This window comes from Anomaloglossus baeobatrachus, chromosome 6 (assembly GCF_048569485.1).
Source record: "Anomaloglossus baeobatrachus isolate aAnoBae1 chromosome 6, aAnoBae1.hap1, whole genome shotgun sequence".
Taxonomy (NCBI): domain Eukaryota; kingdom Metazoa; phylum Chordata; class Amphibia; order Anura; family Aromobatidae; genus Anomaloglossus; species Anomaloglossus baeobatrachus.
This window is the reverse complement of record NC_134358.1, coordinates 473,702,767-473,711,955: the sequence shown is the minus strand read 5'-3', so window position 1 is coordinate 473,711,955 and position 9,189 is coordinate 473,702,767. Positions and strand designations below refer to the sequence as shown.

The window sequence follows — 9,189 nt, the reverse complement described above, 5'->3', positions numbered from 1 at the left end:
ATGCCCCACCCGCTGGCTCCAGTGATGTGTAAGCCCCCCCGTTGGCCCCAGTGATGTGTATGCCCCCCCACGCAGGCCCCAGTGATGTGTATGCCCCCCCGCTGGCCCCAGTGATGTGTACGCTCTCCAGCGATGTGTATGCCCCCCCCCCCCCCCGCCGGCCCCAGTGATGTGTATGTCCCCCCCCGCTGGCCCCAGTGATGTGTATGTCCCCCCCCGCTGGCCCCAGTGATGTGCAGGCCCCCCCCGCTGGCCCCAGTGATGTGCATGCCCCCCCCCCGCTGGCCCCAGTGATGTTTATGCCCCCCCCCGCTGGCCCCAGTGATGTGTATGTCCCCCCCCGCTGGCCCCAGTGCTGGGTATGCCCCCCGCCACTATGAGGCGCCGCCATCTCTCCCACCCTCGCATTACTGTGGAGAGTGGTTTAACCCAGCAAAGTGTAATCAGCCATCTGGGGGTCACTTCCGGGATGTACGCATGCCGGTAAGTGGGCGTGGTCTGGTGAGATTGCCACTCATCACGTGACTGTTTGCCGGCTGCAGTGAGTGGAGCAGTGTGGCTGGCGGGTGAGTACCGGTGCTTGTCGGTAGTCGCGGTGCGGTCTCGGTCCCTTGTGCGCGGTGTGTTGCTGTAGATGGGCCGTGTCTCCTGTCAGTGCTGCGCGTATAGCACAAGCTGTGACGGCGCCGGAGCCCCAGCAGTGATGTCCTCCGTTGCCCGCTCTGTACTGCGCTACTGCTGGGGTTCTCGCTCTTGCGGTGACTCCGCTGTAATAACCCTGCAGTGCAGTCCGCCATCAACCCTCGTGTACAATAACTGCTATAGTCCTGCCAGCTGCTTACCTGGCCGCCAGCGACCAGAAGGGTAATGGAAAGGGGCCAGCGATGTCTGCACTGCTTCTCAGGAGAGGTGTGAGGGGAGGCTGCACTGGACATCTAGGCAGGATTGTGCTGTATAATAGCAGTTATTGGCAGTGGCCTTTAAGGAGTTAACATTAATGTTTTTGTGGGAAGAGGTTCTGTCTGGCTGCTTTCACACATCCGGTTTTTGCTATGCGGCACAATATGGCGCTTTGCAGAAAAACGCAACCGTTTTTTTTTTTTTGCCGCCGGTTGCGTTTTTTCCGCATAGACTTGCATTAGCGCCGTATTGTGCCGCATGGCCTTGCGGCGGCTGGATGGAACGTTGCCTGGCACATTTTTTTTGTGCGGCGAAAAAAAACGCATCGTGCCGGATACGGCACAATGCGGCGCGATTTACAATGCAAGCCTACGGACGCCGGATGCAGCGTCCTGCGGCAAAACCCGCATCCGGATGTGTTTTTTGCACTGCGCATGCTCAGTATCAAGCCGCATCCGTCAAAAAGCGGATGGGCCGTTTGGAAAAACTTATGCAACAGATCCGTTTTTTTCGCCGCATCCGTTGCATAGGTTTTTGAGTCACATTGAGCCGCACTGCAAAAAACGGATGTGTGAAAGCAGCCTAAGGCTTGCACTGGGAGCCCATCATATAAAGAGTGAAATGCAGTGTCTGAACTGTAACCTAGAAATGACGCCGAAAACCTAGGTCAGGCGGGCCCATCAGCTCTATATCTAAGTGCATCTCACTTTGTCTATAGTCCCCTGCTGGATGTTGGCGTGTTTCAAAGAAATGTAGATCAGTCATGCAGCCGGCTCAGATTCATGCTCCCATGGTTTGGGCTTCATGACTTCACTAAAGCCAGCTTTACACCTTACAATTAGGTGTGCGATCTCGTATGCGATGTGACACGCCCAGGTCGCATATGCGATTGAATGAGATTGCACATAGGTCGTTCATTTGCTGTCACACGTGCGTTAGTAGTCTATGTTAAATTGATCAATTTTGTGTGCGATCCTTTAGATCATGTGTTCTGTGACGTATGCATTGGGCACCCTTTTTTTTTTTATTTATTGACTTGACAAGCGTGTGTAATGTGTAGGGATGCGTTTTTACTATGTCATCTGCCATTCAGCTCTGCTACATGGCCACTAACAGCAGACACAGACAGCCATGTAGCAGAGCTGAATGGCAGATGACAGCAGACACAGACAGAGCCGCACTGTCAGAATGAACTCGGGTGAACCTCACCCGACTTCATTGTCATGCTGCGGCTCTGTCTGTGTCGCGCCCTGATTAGCGGTCACCAGTGAAGGATTCACCGGTGACCGCTAAACTCCTGAGTAAGTGAATTGAGCAGCCCTCTCTCATATACTCACCGATCCCCGATCTCCGGCGCTGCACGGCATTCACACTGATCCGGCGGCTTTTACTGTTTTGAAAAAGCCGGCCGCCCATTAAACAATCTCGTATTCCCTGCTTTCCCCGCCCACCGGCGCCTATGATTGGTTACAGTGAGACACGCCCCCACGCTGAGTGACAGGTGTCACACTGCACCCAATCACAGCAGCCGGTGGGCGTGTCTATACTGTGTAGTGAAATAAATAATTAAATAATTTAAAAAAACGGCGTGCGGTCCCCCCCAATTTTAAAACCAGCCAGATACAGCCATATGGCTGAAGGCTGGTATTCTCAGGATGGGGAGCTCCACGTTATGGGGAGCCCCCCAGCCTAACAATATCAGTCAGCAGCCGCCCAGAATTGCCGCATACATTATATGCGACAGTTCTGGGACTGTACCCGGCTCTTCCTGATTTGCCCTGGTGCGTTGGCAAATCGGGGTAATAAGGAGTTATTGGCAGCCCATAGCTGCCAATAAGTCCTAGATTAATCATGTCAGGCGTCTATGAGACACCTTCCATGATTAATCTGTAAATAACAGTAAATAAACACACGCCCGAAAAAATCCTTTATTGGAAATAAAAAACACACAAACACATTCCCTGGTTCACCACTTTAATCAGCCCCAAAAAGCCCTCCATGCCCGGCGTAATCCAGGATGCTCCAGCGTCGCATCTAGCGCTGCTGCATGGAGGTGACCGGAGCTGCAGCAGACACATCCGCTCCGGTCACCTCCACGCAGCTAATGAAGACAGCCGCGCGATCAGCTGATCTGTCACTGAGGTTACCCGCTGTCACTGGATCCAGCGGTGGCCGCGGGTAACCTCAGTGACAGCTCAGCTGATCGCGCTACTCACCTCAGTTGCTGACTGGAGCTGACCGGAGCGGCGGTGAGTAGCGCGATTAGCTGATCTGTCACTGAGGTTACCCGCGGCCACCACTGCATCCACCGCTGGATCCAGTGACAGCGGGTAACCTCAGTGACAGATCAGCTGATCGCGCGGCTGTCTTCATTTGCTGTGTGGAGGTGACCGGAGCGGCGGTGTCTGCTGCAGCTCCGGTCACCTCCATGCAGCAGCGCTGGATGCGACGCTGGACCATCCTGGAGTACGCCGGACATGGAGGGCTTTTTGGGGCTGATTAAAGTGGTGAACCAGGGAATGTGTGTGTGTTTTTTATTTCCAATAAAGGATTTTTTCGGGCGTGTGTTTATTTACTGTTATTTACAGATTAATCATGGAAGGTGTCTCATAGACGCCTGACATGATTAATCTAGGACTTATTGGCAGCTATGGGCTGCCAATAACTCCTTATTACCCCGATTTGCCAACGCACCAGGGTAAATCGGGAAGAGCCGGGTACAGTCCCAGAACTGTCGCATATAATGTATGCGGCAATTCTGGGCGGCTGCTGACTGATATTGTTAGGCTGGGGGGCTCCCCATAACGTGGAGCTCCCCATCCTGAGAATACCAGCCTTCAGCCGTATGGCTGTATCTGGCTGGTTTTAAAATTGGGGGGAACCGCACGCCGTTTTTTTTAATTATTTAATTATTTATTTCACTACACAGTATAGACACGCCCACTGGCTGCTGTGATTGGGTGCAGTGTGACACCTGTCACTCAGCGTGGGGGGCGTGTCTCACTGTAACCAATCATAGGCGCCTGTGGGCGGGGATAGCAGGGAATACGAGATTGTTTAATGGGCGGCCGGCTTTTTCAAAACAGTAAAAGCCGCCGGAATGTCGTGCAGCGCCGGGGATCGGTGAGTATATGAGAGAGGAAGATAGACTGACATGGACAGAGATAGTGACGGACTGACAGAGATTAGTGATTGACAGACATTGTGAGGCGCTTCAGAACGCAGCTTTTCAGCTGCGCTCTGAAGCAGACCTTTTTTAAGCTGCGGTGCAGAGCGCACACCTGCGCACATAGCCTCAGACATCAAAATCGTATGATGGATGTCACACGTTACAATTGACTAGTTTCGTACTACCAAACGTCCAATGTATGAGGAATAAACGACGTGTATGCGATCACTGTATTTTCGTTCAATATCGATCGCATGTAGGTTTCACACGCAAATACATCACGAACGATGCCGGATGTGCGTCACTTACAACTTGACCCCGACGACGGATTGAAAGATCTATTGAAGTGTGTAAAGCAGGCTTAACAGGTTCACTTTAATCTTATGACTGTGAGAAGAAAACCAAAATTATCTTTTAGCTAAAGCATGAGGGATAACGTGTTGACTGCCGGGACCCCCAGTGACCCTGAAGGACTCGGCACCATGTCTTGAGTATAGCAGACATGAGCATGCTTGGCTTTCACTGAATTGTTAGGGTATGTGCACATGTAGCACAATTGTGTGCAGATTTTCTGTAAACGACTTCATGTTTTGGCAGGGAAAAAAAGCTTATTTTCCCTTACCCTATGACGGCACCCTTATATAGTGGTGCCGTCATGGGTTCGGAAAAAACACATTACCGGTAAGTAATTACGTATTTTTTCATTGCTTTTTTTTGTTTTTTTTATTTTAAATTTGGTTTTCCATGAGGTCTTTTTTTAGTCATGGCGATCGTGGGGGTTCCTGCACTGTACCCCTGCAATAACCGCCGAATCTCCAGCTGATGTTCCAGACGGGACCCAGCTCTCGCTGCCAGGGGTGGTGCCCGCTCCCAGTAGTTTAAGCCCCTGTATGCTGTGATCAATGCGATTGCAGCATTCAGGAAGCAGAGTAAGGATTGCTTGCCTCTTCCTGGCGATCAGGTCCCTGTAGTGCAATCACTGCCTTGCCACGCCTGGGTCATCACCATGACAAACCTGGGTTACTGAGCTATGGAGAGCCTCACACACCATGCTGGATGCATGGTGCGTGCGCTGCAAACTGTCAGTGCTACGAGTGCATCACTAAGGCTAGTTTCAGACATCCGGCATTTCGCCAGATTGCTGGATCCGATACACTCCAGTACAGTGTAATACAGTACAATGGCATTGCGGCACCTCCGGTCACATGACAGCATGTGACCGGAGGTTGACGCAGTGCCATTGTACTGTATTACACTGTACTGGAGTGTATCGGATCCAGCAATCTGGCGAAATGCTGGTTGTGTGAAACTAGCCTTAAGGGTGCTTTACACGAGACGATCTATCGTGCGATAGATCATCGGGGTCACGGTTTTTGTGACGCACCTCTGGCATTGCTTGCGACGTTGGGCTGTGTGACAATTCCGAGTGACGCAGTATCACTCACAAATCGTGAGTCGTGTACTCGTGTTTTGCTAATATTTTTAGCACTAAGGTTCAGATACGGCTTTAAAGAAGGCAATTAAGTAATTTTATTATAAAGGTTAATATGAAATACAAACTTAAAGGAAAAGTATGATATTGCGTACACTTTTGTATAATCAACATACAAAGGTTAAGTACAGTTAAATATACTTACATCACCAAGGAGCTTTGGACATCTGTCAGGAATATTAAGAATCAGAGAAGCATGACATAGACAGAGGACTCCTGGAAATCCCAACACTGACCGGACATCTTGGTACAGGTAACACGAGCTTCTGTCTGTGCTATACTTCAGCTGATCTTAAAAAGGCTTGAACAATATTACAAGCCTTAAAGTTAATGTGTTGTAGTCTTATTGATCCATGCCCTTTGATGGCCAGTCATTGGGCATAGATGAACCAGAGATACACCACACATCAGACAATGGGGTAATAAACCCACAGCATTCAAGTCTCCCAAGAATACACATCAGGTATTTGAGCTAGGTAAATGGATATATTGTTTGTCTGTATATTCAAGACAAACACACAGAAATCCTTAAGTATATACAAGATTTTGTAAGGGTACCTTCACACTTAGCGATGCAGCAGCGATCCGACCAGCGATCTGACCTGGTCAGGATCGCTGCTGCATCGCTACATGGTCGCTGGTGAGCTGTCAAACAGGCAGATCTCACCAGCGACCAGTGAACAGCCCCCAGCCAGCAGCGACGTGCAAGCGACGCTGCGCTTGCACGGAGCTACCGTCTGGAAGCTGCGGAGACTGGTAACTAAGGTAATCATCGGGTATGGTTACCCGATGTTTACATTAGTTACCAGTGTGAGCAGGGAGCCGCGCACACTGAGCGCTGGCTCCTTGCTCTCCTAGCTACAGTACACATCGGGTTAATTAACCCGATGTGTAATGCAGCTACATGTGCAGAGAGCAGGGAGCCGCGCACACTGCTTAGCGCTGGCTCCTTGCTCTCCTAGCTGCTGTACACATCGGGTTAATTAACCCGATGTGTACAGCAGCTACATGTGCAGAGAGCCGGAGCCGGCACTGGCAGCGTGAGAGCTGCAGAGGCTGGTAACTAAGGTAAATATCGGGTAACCACCTTGGTTACCCGATGTTTATCTTGGATACAGCTTACCTCAGCTGTCAGACGCCGGCTCCTGCTCCCTGCTCGCTTCATTTGTCGCTCTCTCACTGTCACACACAGCGATCTGTGTGTCACAGCAGGAGAGCGGCTTTGAAGAAAACGAACCAGGGCTGTGTGTAACGAGCAGCGATCTCGCAGCAGGGGCCAGATCGCTGCTCATTGTCACACACAGCGAGATCGCTAATGAGGTCACTGCTGCGTCACAAAAAGCGTGACTCAGCAGCGATCTCGGCAGCGAGCTCGCTGTGTGTGAAGCACCCCTAACCATGTACACTTTGGCTGATTAATCAAAGTTATAGTATAACATAATTTATAAACTCAAAAATAGCCATTTTTATATTTGCAATACATTCCACCCTTGGCTATTTTGAGCCATACATTATTTATACAATGTCCCATACCCTAACGGCATAGTTTTAGCGGATGATACAACAACACAAAGCAATGCATGCACAATAGCAAAAATTACTCCTAATATATATAATGCATATATCAAAAAATCAGGTAACTAAGAAAATACACATTCCCACCATCTACCATTATCTTGTGTAATGTAATTAATCTAGTATAAATCCATCTCTACTTGTGATAAATATAGCCACCAAACAAGAGAATCGTCCTATTGCTTTAGCTGCATATGCTGCTACAGTGAGTGTTCCTACAATTATTATAGATAATCCTTGTATCTATGATTTTGTTAACAATTTTACATTTTGTGTATATGATGAAACGGTCATTATATTGTTAATCTCATATTATTTCCTGCCCTCATACGTTTGCATTTTTTATTTGTATGAGAGCCACAAATAATAGCAATCTCTTTATAGCCTGTTTGATTCTGTATTTTTAATTGTTGACATCTGCCTATTTTGCTTTGAGGAGTCCGGAGAATGGATTAGGGCAATCATCTCTACTGTTAGAGAATGTTCCCCAGTGCAGTTCATATAGGCACAATACAGATTGGAGGTGAAGTTTTGGGTCACATCTTCTTCTTCTAGGTCTTCTTCTGTTTGGTTTTCAATAAGGTTGCTTGGCTTCTGACGGAAGTAGATCCATGCCCATGGTGGCGCCAATGATGCAACATTTCCAGATTTTGATCTAAAGGGACAAAAATACACATATTACTCATCTGTCAGTTGGGATGTATTCCCACTTGTCTTGTTTTATAACTGTCAGCACATTGTCTGCTCCTCGAGCAATGACTTCAGCAGGTTCTGGAATACCTTTGTCACTCAATTGTTTCACCCAAGTATCTGCACAATCATTGATAGGATGTGAAGATCCAAATCATTTATCTTCTCTGCAGAACTGAAGGAGCCCTCCCTCTGACTATCTACATTTTAGAAATAGACAGTACTAGCAACTGAGCTATTCTATCTCACTTCTGTATTAACATGTCACTGTCTCCACTATTCATTAGAATTACCTTAATTAATAATCCTGATCTATCTCTTCTCTCATTACCTGAGTTCAGTTTAAGGCCAAATCTGACCTTTGGACCATGAGACCATCATACTGAGAGGGCATTTACAAGCCTATTGTGGTCCTGATTGAACATACACATAAAACAAACAACAACCATTAGGTAAATACAATACCCATTCATCACAATGGGATGATTACTTGTTTCATTGTTTTAGCCTGATTGCTCTAATAACATGTAAAACTCTGGTCTCCAGTCTAAAGGTCCAGTCACACTAAGCAACTTACCAGCGATCCCAACAACGATAGGGATCGCTGGTAAGTTGCTAGGAGGTTGCTGGTGAGATGTCACACTGCGACGCTCCAGCGATCCCACCAGCAACCTGACCTGGCAGGGATCGCTGGAGCGTGGCTACACGAGTTGCTGGTGAGCTCACCAGCAACCAGTGACCAGCCCCCAGTCTCCTAGTTACAGCACACATCAGGTTAATTAACCCGATGTGTGCTGCAGCTAAATGTGCACAGAGCAGGGAGCAGCGCACACTGCTTAGTGCTGGCTCCTTGCTCTCCTAGTTACAGCACACATCGGGTTAATTGCCTGATGTGTGCTGCAGCTATCTGTGCACAGAGCAGGAGCCGGCAGCACAGGCAGTGAGAGCGGAGGAGGCTGGTATCAAAGGTAAATATCGGGTAACCAAGGACAGGGCTTCTTGGTTACCCGATGTTTACATTAGTTACCAGCCTCAGCAGAAGCCGGCTCCTGCTCACTGCACATTAGTTGTTGCTGTCTCGCTGTCACACACAGCGATCTGTGCTTCACAGCGGGAGAGCAACAACTAAAAAATGGCCCAGGACATTCAGCAACAACCAACGACCTCACAGCAGGGGCCAGGTTGTTGCTGGATGTCACACACAGCAACATCGCTAGCAACGTCCCAAAAGTTGTTCGTTACCAGCGATGTTGCTAGCGATGTTGCTTAGTGTGACGGGGCCTTAAAGCTGGGTTTAAGGTACCGTCACACTAAGCAACTTACCAGCGATCCCAACAACGATAGGGATCGCTGGTAAGTTGCT

General features: G+C 48.9%; 1 protein-coding gene across 2 annotated transcripts in view; it reads left to right on the top strand.

Annotated features, from left to right (window-relative positions):
* The first annotated feature begins 487 nt into the window (after positions 1-487).
* The window catches only part of SNX10 (sorting nexin 10), a 66,671-nt gene continuing 57,969 nt past the window's right edge, over positions 488-9,189 (top strand). For both annotated transcript variants that reach the window (XM_075315341.1, XM_075315340.1), the window contains exon 1: positions 488-566. The gene's annotated coding sequence lies outside the window, so the exon portion shown is untranslated. The remainder of the gene's footprint in view (positions 567-9,189) is intronic.